The sequence below is a fragment of the Bos mutus genome, chromosome 17 (genome assembly GCF_027580195.1).
Source record: "Bos mutus isolate GX-2022 chromosome 17, NWIPB_WYAK_1.1, whole genome shotgun sequence".
Lineage (NCBI taxonomy): Eukaryota > Metazoa > Chordata > Mammalia > Artiodactyla > Bovidae > Bos > Bos mutus.
In genome coordinates this window covers 41,138,646-41,163,562 of record NC_091633.1, presented here as the reverse complement: position 1 = coordinate 41,163,562, position 24,917 = coordinate 41,138,646, and positions in this window count along the sequence as shown.

The window sequence follows — 24,917 nt, the reverse complement described above, 5'->3', positions numbered from 1 at the left end:
CATCTTTCAGGATTTGAAATAGCTCAACTGGAATTCCATCACCTCCGTTAGCTTTGTTCATAGTGATGCTTCCTAAGGCCCACTTGACTTCCCATTCCAGGATGTCTGGCTCTAGGTGAGTGATCACATCATTGTAAATATCTGGGTCATGAAGATCTTTCTTGTATAGTTCTTCTGTGTAGTCTTGCCACCTCTTCTTAATATCTTCTGCTTCTGTTAGGTCCATACCATTTCTGTCCTTTATCGAGCCCATCTTTGCATGAAATGTTCACTTGGTATCTCTGATTTGCTTGAAGAGATCTCTGGTCTTTTCCTTTCTGTTATTTTCCTGTTTCTTTGCATTTATCTCTGAGGAAGACTTTCTTATCTCTCCTTGCTATTCTTCGGAACTCTGCACTCAAATGGGTATACGTTTCCTTTTCTCGTTTGCTTTTTGCTTCTCTTCTTTTCACAGCTATTTGTAAGGCCTCCTCAGACAGACATTTTGCTGTTTTGAATCTCTTTTTCTTGGGGATGGTCTTGATCCCTGTCTCCTGTAGAATGTCATGAACCTCCGTCCATAGTTCATCAGGCACTCTATCAGATCTAGTCCCTTAAATCTATTCCTCACTTCCACTGTATAGTCATAAGGGATTTCATTTAGGTCATACCTGAATGGTCTAGTGGTTTTCCCCACTTTCTTCAATTTAAGTCTGAATTTGGCAATAAGGAATTCATGATCTGAGCTGAGCTACAGTCAGCTCCTGGTCTTATTTTTGCTGACTATATAGAGCATCTTTGGCTGCAAAGAATATAATCAACCTGATTTCAGTATTGACCATCTGGTGATGTCCATGTGTAGAGTCTTCTCTTGTGTTGTTGGGAGATGGTGTTTTCTATGACTAGTGTGTTCTCTTGGGAAAACTCTATTAGCCTTTGCCCTGTTTCATTCTGTACTCCAAGGCCAAATTTGCCTGTTACTCCAAGTATCTCTTGACTTCCTACTTTTGCATTCCAGTCCCCTATAATGAAAAGGACTTTTCCTTTTTTTTTTTTTTTTTTGGTGTTAGTTCTACAAGATCCTGTAGGCCTTCACAGAACCGTTCAACTTCAGCTTCTTCAGTGTTACTGGTCTGGCATAGACTTGGTTTACTGTGATATTGAATGATTTACCTTGGAAACTAACACAGATCATTCTGTCATTTTTGAGATTGCATCCAAGTACTGCATTTTGGGTTCTTTTCTAGGAGTATGAGATTGTAAAATCTGCTCATATTTTTTATCCATTATGAATCTGGATTCTTTTGAGTTTGGAGAGTTATTTTTATATCCAGATACAATTTCTGTGTTAGATAGTTTATAAATAGATTCTCTTAGATTTAAGCTTTCCTTCTAATTTTTTTTATATTATCTGTTAGCTTTTCAAAGTAATTTTGTATGATAAAGTGTGAAACATATGGTTTTTTTAGCCAGTAGATTTTCCATAGCTCTAGAATCATTTGTTGAAAAGGTTATCTTTCCTCCATTGAATTACTTTGCACCTTTGTCAGAAGTCATTTAGGGATATTAATGTGGTCAGATTTAGAGTTCTCTGTTCTGTTTGATTGATATGTGTGTCTGTTACTACACCAGTATCATTGATGTCTGTAGCTGTATAGTAAGATTCAATATTGGGAAGAATAATTTCTCCCTTCTTATTCTTTTTCATGATTGTTTTAAAAGTACTGGGGCCTATGACTTACTGTATAAATTTTGGAACAAGCTTGTTTGTGTCTACAAGAAACATTCCTATTTGTTTGTTTGTTTATTTTAAATAGGAATTGTGTTAATCCTGTATTGCAGTGCAAGGAGATTTGAATCTTTGAGTTTTCCTTTACATAAACATTATGTGTCTTTCAATTTCACTGGGCATTTTAAAACCTCTTTCATGATCATTTAGTAATTTTAAACACACAAACCATACTCCTGTTCTATTTTTACCTGTGTTCCATTTTACTTGGAGCAACTGTAAATGACGTTGTGCTTTTAATTTTAGTTATCACGTATTTGCTATTTTTATATAGACACAATTGATTTTTCTGATTCTGCATCCTGCTATCTTGCTGGACTAATTTATTTGTTCTACATGTATTTTTGTTGTGGTGGTTGTAAGTTCCTTGAGATTTTCTATGTAGACTATCATTTCATCTTCAGAAACAGACAACTTTACTTTTCTCCTTTCCAAATTTTTCTGCCCTTTAATTGTTTACTTTGCCATATTACATTGAATAGCAGTATGAGAGCAAACATTCTTGCCCTTTTCCTAATCTTCAAAACAAAATGTTTAGTCCTTCCTCATCAAATAAGATGTTAGCTATAAGTTTTTTGTTTCCTTTAAGATTCTCTTTATCAAATTCTGATGATATTTCTAGTTTACTGAGAACTTTTATCAGTGGACCTTGGATTTTTTTAATGATATCTTTCTCTGATTGTATGATTTTTAAAAATTATAGTGGATTACATTGATTAATCTTTGAATGTTGAAGCAGCCTTGCATACCCAGGTTTTATTCTAGCTCCTGGGAAACATGCTAAGGTATTAGGGAGTCAACACTTCAGTTCTATAAAAATTTGACCAGTCATTAGCAAGTAAGCAAAGAAGATTTTTCAGTAGTGATAATTGCCTTGAATATAGTGCAGAGAAACAGAATAGGGAATAAACTGAATCAGTGGATAAGCAAGGAGGGTCTACAGATAGTTGCATGTGAAATTTGACCTTCATGACTCAAAGAAGGAGAGGTAAAGGGTATGATAAAAGTTCGTATCCATCCTGGCTAAGATGCAGCTGCACTACAGACTTAATGGAACATCACCCTGTGTTAATAAGGTACCAGTGACCAGATTTTTTCAATTTTAACATAAATTAGAAATGGATTTTTATAGGAAAACTTGGAATTTTTAAATGTTGCCAATGAAATTCAAATTGGAATCAAGACTGCCTACCTACTCAATTCAGTGCAAATGGAACACATTTTTAAGCTAAATCCCTCAGGCCTCTAGTGTGCAATGTCTCTGATAGATCATCTTTGTATATATTTCAACCATATACAGAATTCCTTTGCTTCATTAAAGAAATGAGAATTTTCTAAACCCCGTAAGTCCAGTGAATACTTAGTGTCTTAACCCACCAGTTTGTCGTCTCTATTCTAGATCATTAAAGTTGTCCTTCTACCATTCTTAGAGAGTTCATATTGTTTAATTGAAGAAGTGGGACTTCTTAAAGTCCAGAGGTCCAGTGACTATTTACTGCCTGGTGATTTATATCATTTTACTCTATAGATTTTATAGGTTCACTTGTTATGGTCCATGATAAATATGCTTTGTCTGAGCTGTAGTTCTAGGATAAGCATCAGGTTGGGAGCCCCCGAAACAATTAAATCACGTCTCATATTTTTTAATGACTACAGGGATCTCATTATTCTGATTTTACTGAAGGAGTGCAAATAGATGGAAACTTTGGTTATCATTTTCATCTTCCCTAATTATGTTTTGGAGTTTTAAAAATGCACATCCTTAATCATTATAATTTTAGGCATTATTTTTATTACACTGCTGTGTCACAAAGTCTGAATTATTTTACTGTTTCATTGATTTAGCAATGACAATAAAGGTCAAGGAATAAATAGCAATTGGAATATAAACACTAAAGCATTTTTTAAGGTAAAGCTTATAGGCATACCTAAAATAGTACTTTGAAAATCTTAAAGCAAACACAAATTATATTTTCTAATTAAAGACACAAATAATAATTGATTTCAGTATATTTTACATACCTTAATCAACATTCCTAATTCTTACTTGGATTTGATATTATTGTCTACATATAAGTGTATGAGGATAACTTTTGTCTAGAGAACAACTTTATTATTTACTCGCTAAATCTGTTTTGTCCCGCTGACTGCTTTTTGTGTGAAAAATTCTGCCATTATGATTTCATGTAGTACAGACTTTCTAAAACCAAGAAGTTCTTTGGATAATAACAGATGCATTTAGAGAAGCTCAGGGATTTGAAAAAGGTCATACATGCCCTTCCAGATTAATAGTTGTATCGGTAATTTTCTAGAAATCACCTGTTTACATACTTGCTTTTCTTCCTGATTAACAACCTCCCCCAATATAGCAATCCACAAAAATAAGAGAACAAATAAATCATAGTGCAATGGAGAAATCTCTGGAATTGTGTGCCACATTTTTAAAAAATTTGAGTCGGATTCCACCCAATGTAAATTTTTAGAAGCATGTTTTCATTATGTAAATGTAAAAGACATTGAATAGCTCATTAATAACACTAAGTAACTACCTAATAGAAAAACATCATTGATATTTTTGATACTTTTATAAACTTGATAACATACTAACATTAGTATTAACATTTAATATCTGTGCAAATTATTTTTTAATTTTAAAAAACAATTTTAAAAGTTCTCATGCTTTTTGACACTTACAGAAAACAAACAACTACTGTTGTATTGAATTTGCTTGTATTTGAATGATTTCTTTCTTGGAAATTAACAATATCCTAAAAAAAAAGACATATGTAACTTAAAAGCTCAAGATATGTTCACTGGCAGTTTATCACCAAAAAACTTACACTGATTTTAAAAAAGAAAATTTCAAACTCAAAGTTTGTTAATTCTTGTTTTGGGAAAAATAGACTTCTAAATTACTTCTAGAATAGATTGTCATTTTCTCTGTAGTGATATTGAGTCATAAGTCTGATTCTTTTGTTGAAATGGCAGGGTATAAACAAGTATTAATTGCTTACAATTTTGTCAGAAAAAATACTGTCCATGTTATAGTTCAGCTAGCTCTCAGAATTAATCATAATTAAGGACCCTTGTGGAGATGCATTATAAACACAAAGCAAGGAAAGCTGTATTTGCAATATAAAACCATCAGCTGAGATTTATTCAGTGTATTAGTATATCAATAAACTTAAATATGTCATAAATTAATAATGTAAAAATATGAGATAGTTTAATATAATTTATAGTAAAGAGTTTTTTCTAATATACAAAGCTGTTGGAGGTAAATAATGTGACATTTGATGAAACATAAAAGATAAAGTAATTTTTAGTCCTAGATTTTCATCCCGAATTTTAGATTAGAAAATTAATGGCGCTATTTCTAATTCTGCCCAAGTCTCACTTTATGTGTTTCCACCATTCTCCACTCATCCCTTCTAAGCAACAGAGTTAGAAGTAACTATTTTTCATTCTTCTTATATAAAGGGACAACTCTCTTCAGAATACTAAATTTCAGAATACTGGAAATGAAAAGTACTAATAAATAAAACTTTTATTCAAACTAGTAAAAGTACTTTATAGAGATTCTTTCTCAAATTCCTCCTGGAACAATGTGGAAATAAACATGTGCATGTGCCAGTGGGCATGGTAAACATGCAAAAATATTACCAATAAACTGAGTAATCTTTAAGGAGAACCTAAAGAAAACACAATATTTTCCCCAGAGCTGTTTGCCATTAAATTATAGAGGATAATAGACAATAAGATGATAGCTAGACTTAAACATGGGATTTCAATTCATAAAATATTTCCCAGGTTGGCCCAACTTAGAATAAAATAATCATGAAAGTATAGGAGGAAACAAGGAAAAAAAGTATTCGTTTTATTACATATGTCCTATGGCAGTGTTTACATAAGCTATACCAGAAAGTTTGATAGTGCTGATGTATGTGGGTGTGAGTATGTGTTCTGTGTGTATGTTTGTGTCTGTGGATATGTTTATTATTTGAAGACTAAAACTTCTTTCAAGGCACTTAATATTTTATAATCAACTAAAAAGCCCATTTGAAGTATAAACTCGTGTAATTTAAGTTAATAACTTCTCCTGTTGACAAAGGGACTCTACAATAGCCAGTTGTTTTCCTGACATAGCAGCTCAGAAAGAGCCATTGTTCAATGGGTTTGTGGCATTTGAGCATAGGTAATTGATCATAAATCTTTAGGTGGCCCAGCTGGGCTTCCATATGACTGCAGAGAAGCACCATATGGCCTCTAGAACTCACAGGGATCCTCTGCACTCAAGGTTACAGATTGAAAATCTGTCACAGTATTGAGAAGCAAGCTGCTCTCAAACACGTGCAAAATAACTGATATTCTCCAGTAAAACAAAGTGGAGATTTTCTTTAATAAGCTTATGGCTGTTTCTACAGTTCTCATACTTTTTTAAGAATGCCCAGATAATTTAGGGTCTTGAACAACCCATTGTCTTATAAGGTCCCTAAGCCTAGAAGAAAGGTGCCTTGTGAGTCTTGGCGTATCCTAAGAGAATCAGGGACATTGTTTGGAGCTTACTATCTCCCTTCCGTGCTCTGTTCTGCATATTGGCGTCATTTTCTTAGATTTTGGTCCTGATGGTTGAAAATAATCGCTTTCCAGTTAGCTCTCTCCTATCTCATACCTTGAAGTTTCTCTAATCCAGAGAGACCTAGTCTCCTTTCATAATACTCACCTATCCCTATGTCAGAATAAATTATGTATTTGCCATCAGGCCAGAATACCAGAGTGGGTAGCCTTTTTTCTCCAGGGGATCTTCCCAACCAAGGGATGGAACCAAGGTCTCCTGCCTTGTAGGTGGATTCTTTACCTGCTGAGCCACCAGGGAAGCTAGTACATCCTTAGATGTATGACAAAAAGAGCGGCCCCCACTATATACTGATGGTTAAAATAGAGGATAGCAAGTTCTCTGAAATACATGAATTGATGTTCATGGGGAGAATTGGTTGTTAGAAAGATGATGATGATCCATATGTCTACTCACTTATTTATGTTAGGATTCATGGACAATATCAGCAAATGTGGTAATAGAATAGGGTTTCATCACATCTAGTATGCAGTATAAACAGTATCATTTTTATACCAGAGGACATGCCCTGGGAGGAGTCTTTAGAGCTGATGAATAATGATGAACCAAAACTGAGAGATCCCCTTCTGGGCCATATTCTAGGTATCCAGGACCTTAGAAGACCATGTCTAAATGCCCAGACCTTGTTCTCAGTTACTGAATAAGCCGTTCCTTTGAGTCTGCCCGCCTTAGGGCAGAACACACTGAAGTGTACATGTTTCTGAGCCCAAAGAATGGCCAAGGGGAGGCTCCATAGAGAGGTTGTTTGAATGGAGCCTAAAGTAACAGCTGGGATGTAACCACTTATGTGCATGAGGTCTCTCCAGGAATAATAAAAGACCAAGGATAATGGGGGCAATTTGTAAGCTGAAGACATGAAGCTGGGATCCAGCTCTCCCCTGGCTAACACATTCAAGTACCACACTCCTGAGGAGCCTGAGAACTTTAAATTCATCCTACCCTTCCTGGGTGTTTGGGAGGTATATTTTTCATGGTGCAATATAGAACTAATTTTGTCAGACAGTTCATTACCTTGGTTTAAAATCTCTGACGATTCAGTTATGAACATCTATTTTTATTCAAAGTGCAGAGTCTGAATGGAACCTATCCTTAAATGTGGATAAACTGTTAATCTATATTTGTATCTCCTCCTACAATTCATCAAAGTGATTGCCTATCTAGAAAATTCCATATTTCAAGAGTTTAGTTATAACTTCTCAGAATACAAAGACTTTTAGGTAGAAAACTTATAATTTGCATTGTGAGTTTGCAGTATTCAATAAAGTGTTAACCTTTTAGAGAATGAAGTTTTTTAGGCTTCAATAAGATGGTAACAATAACCCTGTGTATGAGACAGCAAAAGAGACACTGATGTATAGATCAGTCTTATGGACTCTGTGGGAGAGGAAGAGGGTGGGGAGATTTGGGAGAATGGCATTGAAACATGTATAATATCATGTATGAAGCGAGTCGCCAGTCCAGGTTCGATGCACGATACTGGATGCTTGGGGCTGGTGCACTGGGACGACCCAGAGGGAGGGTATGGGGAGGGAGGAGGGAGGAGGGTTCAGGATGGGGAACACAGGTATACCTGTGGCGGATTCATTTTGATGTTTGGCAAAACTAATACAATATTGTAAAGTTTAAAAATAAAATAAAATAAAAAAAAAACATTTAGCAAACAGTGGATCAGAGGGTAACCTTTATTAATAGTCTAGTTATAATTTAGGTTCCTCATTTGTAAAATGAAGAAATATCTATCTACCTGTCTGTCTATCGTAGGTGTGTCCTGAGGATTTATATAGCATCCAGGCACATTGCAAGAAATCTGTGAATATTAGCTCTTATTTTTAATGAACATTTAATTTTCCCAAATATCAGGGTGTATCAATTAATTGACAATATTGAGTATATACTGGATGATAACTGATTGAAAAATTTCAGATTATTAACTGGTAATTTAAATGTATAGCATGCAAAAGTATTTATTAGATTATGATGCAGAATGAATTTTGAGTGTTGAGAGGAAAAGAAAAACTAGAAATACATTAATTCAAAGGATTTGATGTTGATTAAAAGTCAACAATCTCAGTTTAATACTCCTAAAGTAGGCTGCTACATAAACCAGTTTGACTTAAGCCATTATAAATTAAGGTTAAACAAAGAAATAACATTTCCAATCTATATCATACTATATATTTTCCTTAACTGAGTATTTTAATATTTGAGTATCTTTATTATATTGTTTTAACTTGATAGATATCATTGTAGAATTTTTAAATTCATGGAGAAAGGAGATACACATCACAAAGAAAAAACTTAGTTTTTTATTAATAATGAGTTATAATTCACAAAAATATAATAAATTGATTATAAAATTAATTGTTAGCTTTTTACATCAGGTCAGAAAATGGTTATATATAAAATTTTATTTATTTGTACTAAAAACAAAGAAGCAACAACAAAAATGTAGCCTAGTCGGATATTTAAAAAAACTATGACCTGTATTTTTCTGAGATAACAGAATTATTGAATTCTTTGCAAAATATATTTTAACACATAATTTGTAATATTGAATATAAAGTTTTGGTGAAAGCTCTTTTCACTAAATAAATGTTTAAAAAAATGACCAATAAAATATATATAATTTGGCTTTTTTTTTCTTTTCATTTTTTGCACTATTTTATCACATTATTGTTGATTCACGGACTTCCCTGGTGGCTCAGACAGTAAAGCATCTGCCTACAATGCGGGAGACCTAGGTTCAATCCCTGAGTCAGGAAGATCTCCTAGAGAAGGAAATGGCAACCCACTCCAGTATTCTTGCCTGGAAAATCCCATGGATGGAGGAGCCTGGTAGGCTACAGTTCATGGGGTCGCAAAGAGTCGGACACGACTGAGTGACTTCACTCACTCACTCACTCATTGTTGATTCACACCATTATATTAACTATAGATGTTCAACCTAGAGATGCAATATTTTTATAGGTTATACTCCATTTAAAGTCACTACAAAATAATGGCTATCTTTCCTGTGTTATACAATATACTCTTTTCCAAGTTTACCAACAAAAAGGTAGTTCTTTATCTCTAAGAGGATATATAACCTTGAGATTGTTTTTTTCACTGGGCTCCTTCCTGTAATTACCTCTTTATTATTGAGCTAGCATTAGACCTGTTGGGTGAAGAAAGTGAAAATGAGTAAAAAAGCCAGTTTCAGACACACACGCGCACACACACATTGATATTAGCCATCAATCCTGTATTCATTAAGACTGTGATTCAGTATTTTTATAGATTATACTCCATTAAAAGTTATTATCAGTTAAGTCACTCAGTCATGTCTGACTCTTTCAACACCATGGACTGCAGCACACCAAGCTTCCCCGTCTATCACCAACTCCTGGAGCTTACTCAAACTCATGTCCATCGAGTCAGTGACGCTATCCAACCATTTCATCCTCTGTTGTCCCCTTCTCCTCCCGCTTTCAGTCTTTCCAAGCATCACGGTCGTTTCAAATGAGTCAGTTCTTCGCATCAGGTGGCCAAAGTATTGGAGTTTCAGCTTCAGCATTAGTCCTTTCAATGAATATTCAGGACTGATTTCCTTTAGGATGGACTGGTTGGATCTCCTTTCAGCCCAAGAGACACTCATGAGTCTTCTCCAAAACCACAGTTCAAAAGCGTCAATTCTTCAGTGCTCAGCTTTCTTTATAATCCAACTCTCACATCCATGCATGACTATTGGAAAACCATAGCTTTGACTAAACGGACTTTTGTTGGCAAAGTAATGTCTCTGCTTTTTAATATATGCTGTCTAGGTTAGTCATAGCTTTTCTTCCAAGGAGCAAATATCTTTTAATTTTGTGGCTGTAGTCACCATCTGCAGTGATTTTGGAGCCCCCCAAAATAAAGTCTCTCACTCTTTCCATTGTTTCCCCATCTATTTGCCATGAAGTGATAGGACCGGTTGCCATGATCTTAGTTTTCTCAATGTTGAGTTTTATGCCATCTTTTCACTCTCTTCTCTCTTTCATCAAAAGTCTCTTTAGTTCCTCTTTGCTTTCCGCCATAAATTTGGTGTCATCTGCATATCTGAGGTTATTGATATTTCTCCTGGCAATCTTGATTCCTCCTTGTGCTTCATCCCACCCAACATTTCCCATTATGTACTTTGCATATAAGTTAAATAAACAGGGTGACACTATAGACCCTTTCCCGATTTGGAGCCAGCCTGTTGTTCCATGTCCAGTTCTAACTGTTGCTTCTTGACCTGCATACAGATCTCTCAGTTGGTAGGTCAGGTGGTCTGGTATTCACATCTCTTTAAAAAATTTCCACATTTTGTTGTGATTCACACAGTCATAGCTTTGGTATAGTCAATTAAGCAGAAGCAAATGCTTTTCTGGAACTCTTGCTTTTTCTATGATACAGTGGATGTTGGCAATTTGATCTCTAGTTCCTCTGCATTTTCTAAATCCATCTGAACACCTGAAAATTCACAGTTCATGTACTGTTGAAGCCTGGCTGGAGAATTTTGAGCCTTACTTTGCTGGCATGTGAGATGAACGCAGTTGTGCAGTAGTTTGAAGATTCTTTGGCATTGCCTTTTTTTGGGATTGGAATGAAAACTGTAACAGCTATAATTGCTGTACTATACAATATGTCCTTGTTTTTCTATTTTATACATAATAGTTTGTATCTCTTGATGCCCTACCTCTATCCTGCCTCTCCCTGCATGCTTCTCCCCACTTGCAACTACTAGTCTGTTCCCTATACCTGTCAGTCTGTGTCTATTTTGTTATACTCATTCATTTTGTTTTATATTTTAGATTCCACACATGTGATAACATACAGTATTATTTTTTCTTGATCTAACTTATTTCACTAAGCATAATAGCATTTAGGTCCATCTACGTTGTTGCAAATACTGCCATCTATGTTGTTGGCAGAATTTCATTAATTTGTGCCTGAGTAAGCGTCCATTGTTTGTGTTTCTTTTCATGGCTGAGTAATAGTCCACTGTGTATGTGTGTGTGTGTGTGTGTGTGTACTACTACTCCTTCCACCATTCATCTGTTCATGTACACTTAGGTGCTTCCATAGCCTGGTTATTATAAATAATGCTCCTATGAATATTGGAGTGCATATATCTTTTTAAATTGCTATTTACATTTTCTTTGGGTATATATCCAGGAGTGAAATTGCTGGATCATATAGTAGTTCTATTTTTAGTTTTTTAGTAACCTCCATACTATTTTCCATACCTACTGCACCAATTTACATTCCCACTAATACTGTACTAGGATTCCCTTACTCCACATGCTTTCCAACAATTTGTTATTTGTTTTCTTTCTGATGATAGTCATTCTGACAGTTGTGAGGTGATATCTCACTGTGGTTTTAATTTACATTTCTCTAATGATTAGTGATATTGAGCATCTTTTTATGTGTCCATTGGCCACCTTCTTAGAATAAGATGCAAATGGCTACTGAATGATGTGCAAGTATATCACAGGAAATATTCCTTCAAAATACAGGTCATTGTTTAAAACAGACAATCCCAAAATATATTATATTATCAAAATTATTTTCAGAACTCAAAAAAGCCCCAAGATAATATAATAGAAAATAGAATATATAATAAAATATAAAAATAATTTAGAAAGAGATTTCAAAATATGTGTTCCTAAAGCACCAATTAAAGAGTCATGATCATTTTACAAACACATTACAAAATAATTCAATAATGGAAAATGTGTAATTCAAAATATACTGCATCACTGAATTTTAGATAGGTTAAACACAAGCCATTCATTGTACTCTTAAAAATCATAGAATTTTAGCTACATGAATTTGCCCAAGACACAGGTCTATATATTAAAGATAATTCATATCTTAAATGATATAAAAAGATTAAATATGTTTTAAATAAGATGAATCATGAGGCAATTATATGACTCATGTTGCATAAATAATGTATTTTACTGGTTAGATCATTATAAATGAATTGTAAAATATATATGTATAAATATATATAAATAATATATAAACTGTTCAAAGGTAAAGAAAATTATACCATTAAAAATGTGACTTTGAATATTATTATAATAAGAGACCAAATCAATGTTAGAATGTAATTTAAAAAATAGTGAATCAATGTTGGGAATTATTTTTAAGTGAACTTTAAAACTTTTAAGAAAATATCCTCTAGTTATGATAACCAGGTTATAAAATTTTGCTGGAAAGCTATATAAGTAGAACTAGGAAGGACTTACAAATCATATAATATGATATACTTCAGTTCAGTTCAGTTGCTCAGTCTTGTCCAACTCTGGGACCCCATGAATCGCAGCATGCCAGGCCTCCCTGTCCATCACCAACTCCGGGAGTTCACTTAAACTCACGTCCATTGAGTCGGTGATGCCATCCAGGCTCTCATCCTCTGTCATCCCCTTTTCCTCGTGCCCCCAATCCCTCCCAGCATCAGAGTCTTTTCCAATGAGTCAACTCTTCGCATGAGGTGGCCAAAGTACTGGAGTTTCAGCTTTAGCATCATTCCTTCCAAAGAAATCCCAGGGCTGATCTCCTTCAGAATAGACTGTTTGGATCTCCTTGCAGTCCAAGGGACTCTCAAGAGTCTTCTCCAACACCACAGTTCAAAAGCATCAATTCTTTGGTGCTCAGCTTTCTTCACAGTCCAACTCTCACATCCATACATGACCACTGGCAAAACCATAGCCTTGACTAGACGGACCTTTATTGGCAAAGTAATGTCTCTGCTTTTCAATAAGCTATCTAGGTTGGTCATAACTTTCCTTCCAAGGAGTAAGCATCTTTTAATTTCATGGCTGCAGATCTGATAATCTGGCACTGAAGTCAGAGAACTGAGACTTCAAGAACCTAAGTTCAGTAAGCATTCTCTGTGCTCTAGACTTATACCCCAAAGAGAAGGAGCAGATTATAGAATCTAACTTCACGTGAGATAAATGCTTTTACACAGATATAGTCATAGAACTGCTCAACCAAGGAATTGACTGAGTGGCAGGGTGAGGAGTCATATAAAGATGGTAAAACTTTGCAACTTTCAAACTATAAACTAGCTAGTAGGACAGTTGTATAATTTTACCTCGGCTGTGGGGCAGCCCTGGTCAGTCCTGAACTGTGTACTGAAAGAGTTCCCCCTCTTCTGCCAAAGGCATTTCTGGCCACCCCCACCATCAGCTAATACTTTACTCCATTTGTAAGTACTTCATAGGATTAGTGTCCTTGTTATGCACTCTGGATCTGTCCGCAAGACACATTGACTTGATATGTGGCTCAGTTACCACAAAACTGTCACGTTCTAAGCTGACTGTATCAGGCTGTTTCTCTCCAGTGCTCTATCACCATTACTGGCTCAAGGGCCCAAACATGCAAACCCTTCTTTTACTCTCTGTATCCCCTTCCTACATTCCGTCAATCATGGTCTCATCATTCCACCGACACCACACAATTCTGATCCCACACAGTCCTCACTATTCTCATCATTAATTAGGCATCAGAACCCCTCACCTAAGCAATTACATTTCCCTTTCTTGTACCTTTACACTTGTAACCCCTTTCTCTCCATTTTGTAGCTCATATGGCGTTTCTAAACTAGGGTGTATTTTAAAACCTTAATGAAGGTTAGGTGAGATCTCATGTCCTGCCTCATGACATTTTATCAGCCTCCTTTACTTAATATTTTCTACTTCACACCCCTGCTTAGCCATGATGAATTTCTTTTTCTGCACAGTATCGATAAACCAAACTTCCCTTGCTTTCATGCCTTTGCACATTTTCTTTTCCCTTTCTACTACATCTCCACTTATGTAGATAAATGCTTATCATGCTTTTTGTTTTAATTAAACTATTATGAAGAAATTTTGAATATTATGAAAGAGCTTTTCTAGATTACATCTAGATAAGTTTAGGTGCTCCTGTTGTGCACAGCAGCTGCTCCTTTAGTGTAATATTGTTGGTCTAATTTGTTTAATATCTTTATCCCTGAAGAATGCAGAGCTCTAAGGGGGCAGCTACTGTGCATTTCCTAATCATGCCCTATCTCCAGAACATGTTACTATTTGTGACATAGTAATTGCACAAAAATTATTCTTGGTGAACAATTAATGTATCTTACAGTGGTTGATTTCCATTAAAATTCAATGAAATCTCTAATTCTGAGATAGAAAAAAATATTTGTGGTCGGAAACATTTCATTTACAGATTTGACACAAATAAGGAATTATTTTTCACAGCAATCCTATAGATTTTTAATTTACAATAAATTTTTGAACACTATGAGAATGAGTTGTTGGATCTCTGTTGGATCAATCTATAAGTTCAATTTAAAAGCACCAATTCTTCCACCTCAAGAGTTCTACTATTTTTCTGTCTTTTCCCAATTTCCATCCACTTCCTGCATTTTTTAAGATAAATGTTACCAAGACACTGAAAATTCAGCGATGTCAATTGAACTCATCCATATTGAGGAAGATCAATAGAAAATCCACACATGCATATAATTAAGAGGAACATATTGATAGTAGAGGACACTGTTCTCTCAACACATGGTGCCTCCCTCGCAGATTATTCAGAATATACCCAGGGATAAGACTTTATAAAGAATTGCATTAAGAATAATATACTCTTCCCATATTTTATGGACTTCCCTAGTGGCTCAGTCGGTAAAGCATCTGCCTACAATGCGGGAGACCCATGTTCAATCCCTGGATCGGGAAGATCTCCTCGAGAAGGAAATGGCAATCCACTCCAGCACTCTTGCCTGGAAAATCCCATGGATAGAGGAACCTGGTAGGCTACAGTCCATGGGGTCGCAAAGAGTTGGACATGAATGAGCAAATTCACTTCCCATATTTTATACTGTGACTATTAATTTTTATAATTTATGCATGGGGAAAACCATACTGTTAAAATATGTATATATTTTTTCTTGATTCGACTTATCAGTCAGCCAGTTCAGTTTAGTCACTCAGTCCTGTGCAACTCTTTGTGACACCATGTACTTCAGCACACCAGGCTTCCCTGTCCGTCACCAACTCCCAGAGCCTTCTCAAACTCATGTCCATCAAGTCGGTGATGCCATCTAACCATCTCATCCTCTGTTTTCCCCTTCTCTTCCTTCCTTCAACCTTTCCCAGCATCAGGGTCTTTTCTAAAGAGTCAGTTCTTCACATCAAGTGGCCAAAGTATTTGAGTTTCAGCATCAATCCTCCCAGTGAATATTCAGGACTGATTTTCATTAGGATTGACTGGTCTGATCTCCTTTCAGTCCAAGGGACTCTTAAGAGTCTTCTCCAACACCACAGCTCAGAAGCATCAATTCTTTGGTGTTCAGCTTTCTTTATAGTCCAATTCTCATATCCATACATGACTACTGGAAAAATCATAGCTTTGACTAGATGGACCTTTGTCGGCAAAGTGATGTCTCTGCATTTTAATATGCTGTCTAGCTTGGTCATAGCTTTTCTTCCAAAGAGCAAGTGCCTTTCAATTTCATGCTTACAGTCACTGGCAATAGTGACGTTGAAGCCCAAGAAAATAAAGTCTGTCACTGTTTCCATTGTTTCCCCGTCTACTTGTCATGAAGTGATGGGACCAAATGCCATGATCTTCATTTTCTGAATTTTGAATTTTAAACCAGCTTTTTAACTCTCTTCTTTCACTTTTATCAAAAGGCTCTTTAGTTCCTCTTCACTTTCTGCCATAAGGGTGGTGCCATCTGTGTATCTGAAGTTACTGATAGTTTTCCTGGCAGTCTTGATTCCAGCTTGTGCTTCATCCAGCCTGGCATTTCACATGATGTACTGTGCATGTAAGTTAAATAAGCAGAGTGACAATATACAGCCTTGATGTACTCCTTTCCCAATTTGGAGCCAATCCATTGTTCCATGTCCAGTTCTAACTGTTGCCTCTTGACCTGCATACAGATTTCTCAGGAGGCTGGTAAGATGGTCTCATATTCCCATGTCTTTCAGAATTTTCCATGGTTTTTTGTGATCCACACAGTCAAAAGCTTTAGTGTAGTCAATGAAGCAGAAGTTGATGTTTTTCTGGAATTCTCTTGCTTTTTATGTAATCCAATGGATGTTGGCAATTTGATCTCTGATTCCTTTGCCTTTTCTAAATCCATCTTGAACATCTGAAAGTTCTTCATTTGTGTACTGTTGAAGCCTCACTTTGAGAGTTTTAAGCATTACTTTGCTAGCCTGTGAGATGAGTGCAATTGTGTGGTAGGTTGAACATTCTTTGGCATTGCCTTTCTTTGAGATTGGAATTAAAAGTAACCTTTTTCCAGTCTTGTTGCCACTGCTGAGAAATCAGAAAGCTAATTATGGGAATTGACTTGCATTTGCTATCCATAATGTGTTTCTTCCCTGAAAATTAAAAAAAAACTTTGGGGATTACCATACACAGGCTAAGTTATTTGTCAAGTTATTGTTTTATATTGAAGATAATTTACCTACCATATTGATCCTACAAAAAAAGGGGGCTTCCCTGGTGGCTCAGATAGTAAAGAGGAGGTCCAAGTTCAATCCCTGGGTTGTGAAGATCCCCTGGAGAAGGTAATGGCAACCCACTCCAGTATTCTTGCCTGGAGAATTCCATGGACAGGGGAGCCTGGCAAGCTGCAGTCCATGGAGTCACAAAGAGGTGGGCACAACTGAGTAACTAACACAAAAATACTCAAACAAAATTTCTAATTGTATACCTTTAAAAAGTAGCTGTAAATAAGATTTGGAGAAATTGCATCAAGCTCACATGCAGTGGTATTGCTGATGGAAATGACCTCACATTGTGTGAGTCAGATAGATAAATGGTTTTACTAGTCAGGGTTACACTGGTAGTAGCGGCATATGAATTACTTAGTTGAGGCTGTGTGCGTGTGCACTGAACACTGAGGGCCTATGCTAAATACATATTTCAACCAACTGTGACTATGAGAACATGTACACAGGATATAAAAAAAGGATCCAGTGTAAAATAAAAGCCAGGGCAAATCAGTAAAATAATAATAATAACTCTGAGTGTACTTTTCTCAAGTGGTGTTAGTGGTAAAGAATCTATCTGCCAATGCAGAAGATGCAAGAGACATAGATTAGATCCCTGGGTTGGGAAGATCCCCTAGAGCAGGAAATGACAACCCATTCCAGCATTCTTGCCTGGAGAACCCCATGGACAGAAGAGTCTGGGGGGCTACAGTCCATGAGGTCCCAGAGAATTGGACATGACTGAGTGACTAAGCACACTAAGTGTGCTAAGTGCTCTTCTTTCCACACAGACTGCTGGGAGAAATATCAATAACCTCAGATAGGCAGATGACACCACCCTTATGGCAGAAAGTGAAGAGGAACTAAAAAGCCTCCTGATGAAAGTGAAAGTGGAGAGTGAAAAAGTTGGCTTAAAGTTCAACATTCAGAAAACGAAGATCATGGCATCCGGTCCCATCACTTCATGGGAAATAGATGGGGAAACAGTGGAAACAGTGTCAGACTTTATTTTTCAGGGCTCCAAAATCACTACAGATGGTGACTGCAGCCATGAAATTAAAAGACACTTACTCCTTGGAAGGAAAGTTATGTCCAACCTAGATAGCATATTCAAAAGCAGAGATATTACTTTGCCAACAAAGGTTTGTCTAGTCAAGGCTATGGTTTTTCCTGTGGTCATGTATAGATGTGAGAGTTGGACTGTGAAGAAGGCTGAGCATCGAAGAATTGATGCTTTTGAACTGTGGTGTTGGAGAAGACTTTTGAGAGTCCCTTGGACTGCAAGGAGATCCAACGAGTCCATTCTGGAGGAGATCAGCCCTGGGATTTCTTTGGAAGGAATGATGCTGAAGCTGAAACTCCAGTACTTTGGCCACCTCATGCGAAGAGTTGACTCATTGGAAAAGACTCTGATGCTGGGAGGGATTGGGGGCAAGAGGAGAAGGGGACGACAGAAGATGAGGTGGCTGGATGGCATCACTGACTCGATGGACGTGAGTCTGAGTGAACTCCGGGAGTTGATGATGGACAGGGAGGCCTGGCGTGCTACGATTCATGGGGTCGCAAAGAGTCAGATACGACTGAGCAACTGAACTGAACTGAACTGATTTATTGACTCATGGAGTTTGAAGAAAACAGTTAAATAGTGACTAACCACTAAGCTAAATAGATAAAGAAGTGACCCCGTAGAAGCCAAAGAAAAAGAGAAAATCTTGAAAGCAGAAAATCAACTCAGTAGGTATAGTTGTACATTGATATATTTTATGATTGGCTTCTCATCTGAAACAATGAGAACAAAATGTATTAAAATGACATTACTTTCTAGTGGCTCTTTCTAAGCAAACTTTTAAAATATAAATTGTTCTAACTATTGCTTAATTTTTTTTTTAATTGTGGTTAAAACAAAAACCACACACAGTTTACCATGCCAACCATTTCTAAGTATATATTTCAGTAGTGGTAAGTATGTTCACATTGTTGAGCACACAGTCTACAGAATTTTTCATCTTATAAAACTGAAGTACTCTATCTAATAAACAACTCCCCATTTCCTTTTCCCCACAAGCCACTGGCAACTACTATTATGGTTTCTATTTCTATGAATTTAACTACTCTAGATATCTCATAAGTATACTCATACAGTATTTGTTCATTAGTGTGGGTTTATTTAACATAGCATAAAATCATTGATATTGTAGCATGTGATAGGATTTTCCTTCCTTTTAAAGCTGAAAGCTTCCTTTCCTTCCTTTTCATTGGATGTATGTACCACAGTTGTTTATCCACTCATCCATGAATGGTCATTTAGTTTGTTTCTATATCCTGGTTACTGTGAATAGTGCTACATGATATTTGAATATGGTTGTACAAATATCTCTTCAAGATCCTGTTTTCAGTTCTTTTGAGTATATACCCAGAAGTTGAATTGCTGGATCATATGGTAATTTTATTTTCTGAGGAACCTCTCTGCTGTTTTCCATAGCAGTAACACCATTTTACATTACGGCCAACAGTGCACAAGGATTCCGGTTTCTCTAAATCTTCACCAATGCTTGTTATTGGCTGTTTGGTTTGCTTTTAGTGGTAGCCATCCTGATGGATGTGAGGTGGTATTTCATTCTGGTTTTGATTTGCGCTTGCCTCATGATTAATGATGATCAGTACCTTTCCCCATATTTCTTGGCTTTTTGCATATAGTCTTTGAAGAAATTTCCGTTCAGGTTATTTGTCCATTTTAAAATTGAGTCATGTGCTTTTATTACTTTTAAAATAGATGTTTTGATTTCCTTCTGGGATTGGTTAAGCAGCAGAATATGGGAGAATGTCTTAAAAATCATGCACTAGCTAAATCTTCTTCTATTTCTGTAAGCCTCATTATAGTGACTATTTTTTATATCAGCAAATATTTGTGAAAGAACATTTAAACTAAGTTGTTTAGACCAGTTTTATGCCTTAGAGTACTAATATCTTACACATAATGTGAGCAAACTTGTCACAATACTTTTTCAAATTAAAAAAAACAAACACGTGGAATAATAAAATGGTAATTTTCTTAAAAGTGACACCAATTCAAGGTAATTTTTTACTGTGGTATTTCATTAAAATGCTTAGGGATACATCTTAAACCATAAGAATAAATGTAAAGTAATTGATAGGTGTAAATAATACTCCCAAATATAATAATCAGAGGTTGTTTAAAATCTATTATTTAAACAACATGTTGGTTTCTATTACAAACTATAAATGATGGCACATCATAGAATACCTTTGCATCTTTCTAACTCAGTTGACTGAGCTTTGTGGATCTGCACCAGGAGGCAACAGAAAACACTGCAAATAGCTTACCTTGGAATCCAACCATGATTTTTTTTGCCTTTTATTGCCTTCCAGTTACTCCAGGCTTGCATAACAACCTTTGTAAGATCCAATCAACATTTCCAGTCAACTCTGGGAATATTGTATTCTTTGTTTGTCTTTATTTTTTTTTAAGTATATAGAACTACTACTCTAAGACTAACTTTTTAAGAGTAATTTGAAAGCATAATTTTTGCTTTAAAAATGAACATATTTTCATAACATCAATTTATACTGAGAGAAAATTATGTTTTAGCAGGTAGATTCTTTTTATGCCCAAAGATGAAATTTTATTTTACATATTATAGTGTAAAATAATTAAACATACTTGTTACATTTATAGTGTACTGACATAAAAAATAAACACACATAAATTCAGAACTCATCTATCTTTGTAACACTGAAGACTTAATATATTGACTTCCCATGACAAATGCTTCACAATTTTCCTGGAATTTTTTTCATATTAAGATTTCTTTATTTTTAATATTTTATAATTCTTTAGTATTTATCATAATAAATACATATACTGCATACTATATGTAAGCCATTTTCCTAAGTAATGTACATATTTTAAAACATTTAACAAAATTTAAAGGAAGAAATATCAATATTCCATGAAGGTTGAGAAATATTAATCTGTTATTGAGAATGTCTCTTACTATAAGCATATGAAAGTCATTAGACTACTTAATATTCTGAATAATTCAAATAGAGCTGAACAATTTTGATTTTGTATGATAAAATATTTTCATATCACAAAGTAAATTCATTCAGAATTTTAGAAACTCTTAACCATTTCCAAATGTCAACATATGTGTTCAGTGAATCTCAGAGGAAAATATGAAATTATGCACAAAACAATGGTAGTATTTTCCTTAAAATGAAATTAGTATAAACTCCATATATTTCATTCACTTGTTGATGTAGAATCTGATACAAAACAATTGGCTTCACAAATATTGCTAATTGAAACATGTCTCATTTTTAAGAAAATAAACATATTGAATATCATGGCTACACAAATACATGGTATTTTTTAATGCCTGTTTGAAAGTAGGAAGCTGATACCTTGATAATATCATGCTTCATCATCTTTAGCTGACCAGAGCATATGAAAGGAAAATGCCATGTTTATTGATTGACAGAAAGTTATTTTTATAACCTTTCAGTTCAGTTCAGTCAAATAAATATTAAATAAATAAATAGTGTTTTATTTTTTTAATAAAGAAAACTGTTTATTAAATAAATAAAACTATTTCTTAAATCTATTTATTTACTATATAAATAAATAGTTTCACTGAAACAAAATTAGAATATTAGAAACAAATATTTGAAACTGAATATTAGAAACAAATCCATGAAATATTTGAATAGGGACACTATTTGAATCATGTTCCAGGTGTCTAAAAGAAATGCCTATAGAATACGGCAGGGTTGTTTCAAAGGAAGTCATATACCCTATTTAAAGAGAACTAGAAAATTTCTGGGGAACAAGAGAAGGGCTGATTAACAGGAATAATCAACTTGGGAAAGCTGACTCTTCCGAGTAACTCAGGGTAAAATTAGGCAGAAAAGAAGAGGAGTATGTTATGTTTTTGTGGTTGTGGTTGACTTTGTCACAACAGTGCAGCGGCCTTTAGAAGAGCTATCCCCCCAATCCTGCTTTTCCAGAAAGAACCATAAACTCTTCCGGTAGAGCTCCAACTGTTTGGTTTGGGTGGAGAGGAATTTTACCAGACTTCCATTGTGAAATATTCAGATTTTCCATGGAGGCTGCCAGACTGAGAAGGTAAAGGGAGTTGGACGCAGGATTCTTAGCCATACCAAAGAATAGGCGTTGAGAAAATTAGTTATGGGTGACTCAAATCAGCAGCTGATCATTTATCACGCAGGATGTATTGATCTGGAATTTGTACGTGACTCGGGAAATCTCAGTGTCATTCTAACAGAATCAGTCTGAGCTGCCGCACTTGACTGAGGAAAGAGTGAGGACCACTATGTTAGAATGCTGGTGGTGAAGATGATGAAACCTGTACTTATTGTCAGACTCCTGGAGTTACCAAACTCTATACTGTCCTTAATCTAGTAAATTGAGGTCTTTGGGAATGGGAATATGTATAATGGGATACTAAAGAGTTGCCTTAAGGTATTTAAGGGCCTGTCATATGGATGGGTGATGGCACTGAGCTACTCTACTTTCTGAAGTCAGCTAGGAAAAGAGCATAAGAATAGGCAAGTGAGACACACAGGGGGCAGACTCCTCATTTTTTAAGAATCCCATTATTTCTTAAAGAAGCAAATCGGGCTGATAAATTTTGGAAGGTTTTTCTTTACTTCAAGTTCGTTAGAAGTCTAAATAGTTTTATTAACCCTGGAATCCCTTTAACAATCACATTGTGGGAGAAAGGGAAGAGCCTCTGAATGGTAATACAGCCCTTAGGACAAAGGTTTTTGCTTTTTTTTAAATTAATTTATTCGTTTATTTTAATTGGAAGAAAATTACTTTACAATATTGTAATGGCTTTTGCCATACAATGACATGAATCAGTACACATGCTTTTATTTCTTCTTTAGCTTCCATATTATTAGAGTGATTTTCTCTCATCAGACACTCAAAGTGCTCTTGACTGTCTCTTACATAGGCCTTACCATCTTGACTTCAATCATTGTTGACTGGTCTTCAGCCAGAGTCAAGTACACCTGCAGCGAATGCCTCTCTGAACTAGGATGGTCTTAACTGTAGTGCACTAGCCAAGATACTTCTCTTACACTGGACTGTCATTATGCCTTTGACAATATTTTGTGCTGTATGTTTAATAGGCTGTGTAAGTTAGAGAGCACACAGATAGCCAAGGAATACATACTAAATTCTTTTTAAGCTCCCAAACAATGGTAGGTCATTTTTTGAATACACAGTGTTAGTCAAATTTTGTAGGAAAATATATTTTTTGCTTCAAATACTTTGGATGTTTTAAATATTCTATTTACTATTTATATTTTCCGATAGTTTACTATTGTGCTTAAATAAGAAAAATAAAAACATTAGTTTCCCTTTTTTTCTAGTTATCAATTAAGTGATTAATTAAGATGAAATAATTTAATATCGATAGCACATTATAAGAATGAAATAAATGAATACAAACACGAATACAAATGTATGTAAGGTATTATTTCAGTAAGACAATTATTAGTGTTATTATCCAGTGACTTATTTCTTAATTTGTGCTCATCATCTATACAGTTGCAAGAAAAAATACCTATACACACTGAAATAGTAAACTTACTCCCCTCTAGTTGAAAATCTAAAATATAAAAATTATAACTTTTTTCCTATATAATGAAAATTTATAAAATATAAATATTAATAAAAACTGACCAAAAGAACTCAGGCAGCATATTGGCACTGTCCAAAATCGTCTTACTGTGCTACAGGTGTGCATGTGTGTGTGTACCACTGTCTGGGTTTAAGGAAATGCCTGAAATAAATGACCTTTAGATTGTAACAGTAATGTTGTAAGTGACATGCTTCAGATTGTTGAGGTGACAGATCATAGGATATTTTCCCTCAGAAATGTAGGTTGATGTTGAGGTTGGCAGATTATTTATTTAGGGCTTATAGGCAACTTTGTAAGTATTTTCATTCTGAGCTAAAGGCCATCAAATTAATTGTTCCATATTTCTGATGGTCCAGAAATGTTTCTATAGTTAGCAAGTGACAAAGTCATTCGAACCCAAGCTGACTGGCTCTTGAGGCCACACTGTTAACCATGTCACAGCACTACCTCTCTCACTGCATAAGGTAAACAGACCTGGAGGGGTATTCTAAACAAATCCTGTGGTCCAGGGAAACTCAAGAATAGTAAGAAAAATGGGCATCACAGGAGACTTCATGGATGAATTCATGAATGGATGAATAACAATATTTTTAAATATAATCGTGGCATCTTTCTAGTGAATAAAACAAGATACCCTGTATGGTAATTTAAAAATTCAAAGTATTTATTAATACCTAAGAATGTGTTCCTTTTTTAAAATATCCCCTACATACTTCAAAAAAATTTTTTGACCTGAGATTCAGAAGGTAAGTAAAAAACAATGTCTTGATAATGAAACTAATGTAGTTGAAGTATCACCATTTCCTTTGGGATTTTAAAAAGTCTGTTTCTTCCTTTGGATTTGTCTGTAGTTTAAGAATCAAAATTAGATGTGCTTGATTTGGTAAATTTTCCTGAATGCATCAAATAGTAATGTAACAGAAAAAGATTTTAAATGGACTCATAATTCATCTCATAAATCATTTTAACATGATATATATTAAGGAGGAAGACATAAGCACTAAGTATAGATCAAGTTCTGTTTTACTTTTAATCAAGGGTACTTTTGTCAGTCATATATGGTGAGTTCACTTAGGAATCTCATCTCTCAAAATATGAGCCAAATGACTTAAATATGGGTATTTTTATTTCATTTATTTACTATTAAGTATTTGTTAACTCTCTAATATACCAAATACCATAAACACTAGAGATGCATGCGTTTTAGAATCCAGAGCAGAAAGACACACATAAGACAATTAAACAAAAATGCAATGAATTGTCAGAAGTATTGTGTCTTTACAAAGTGTAGACTGGAGGAGCTAATGGAA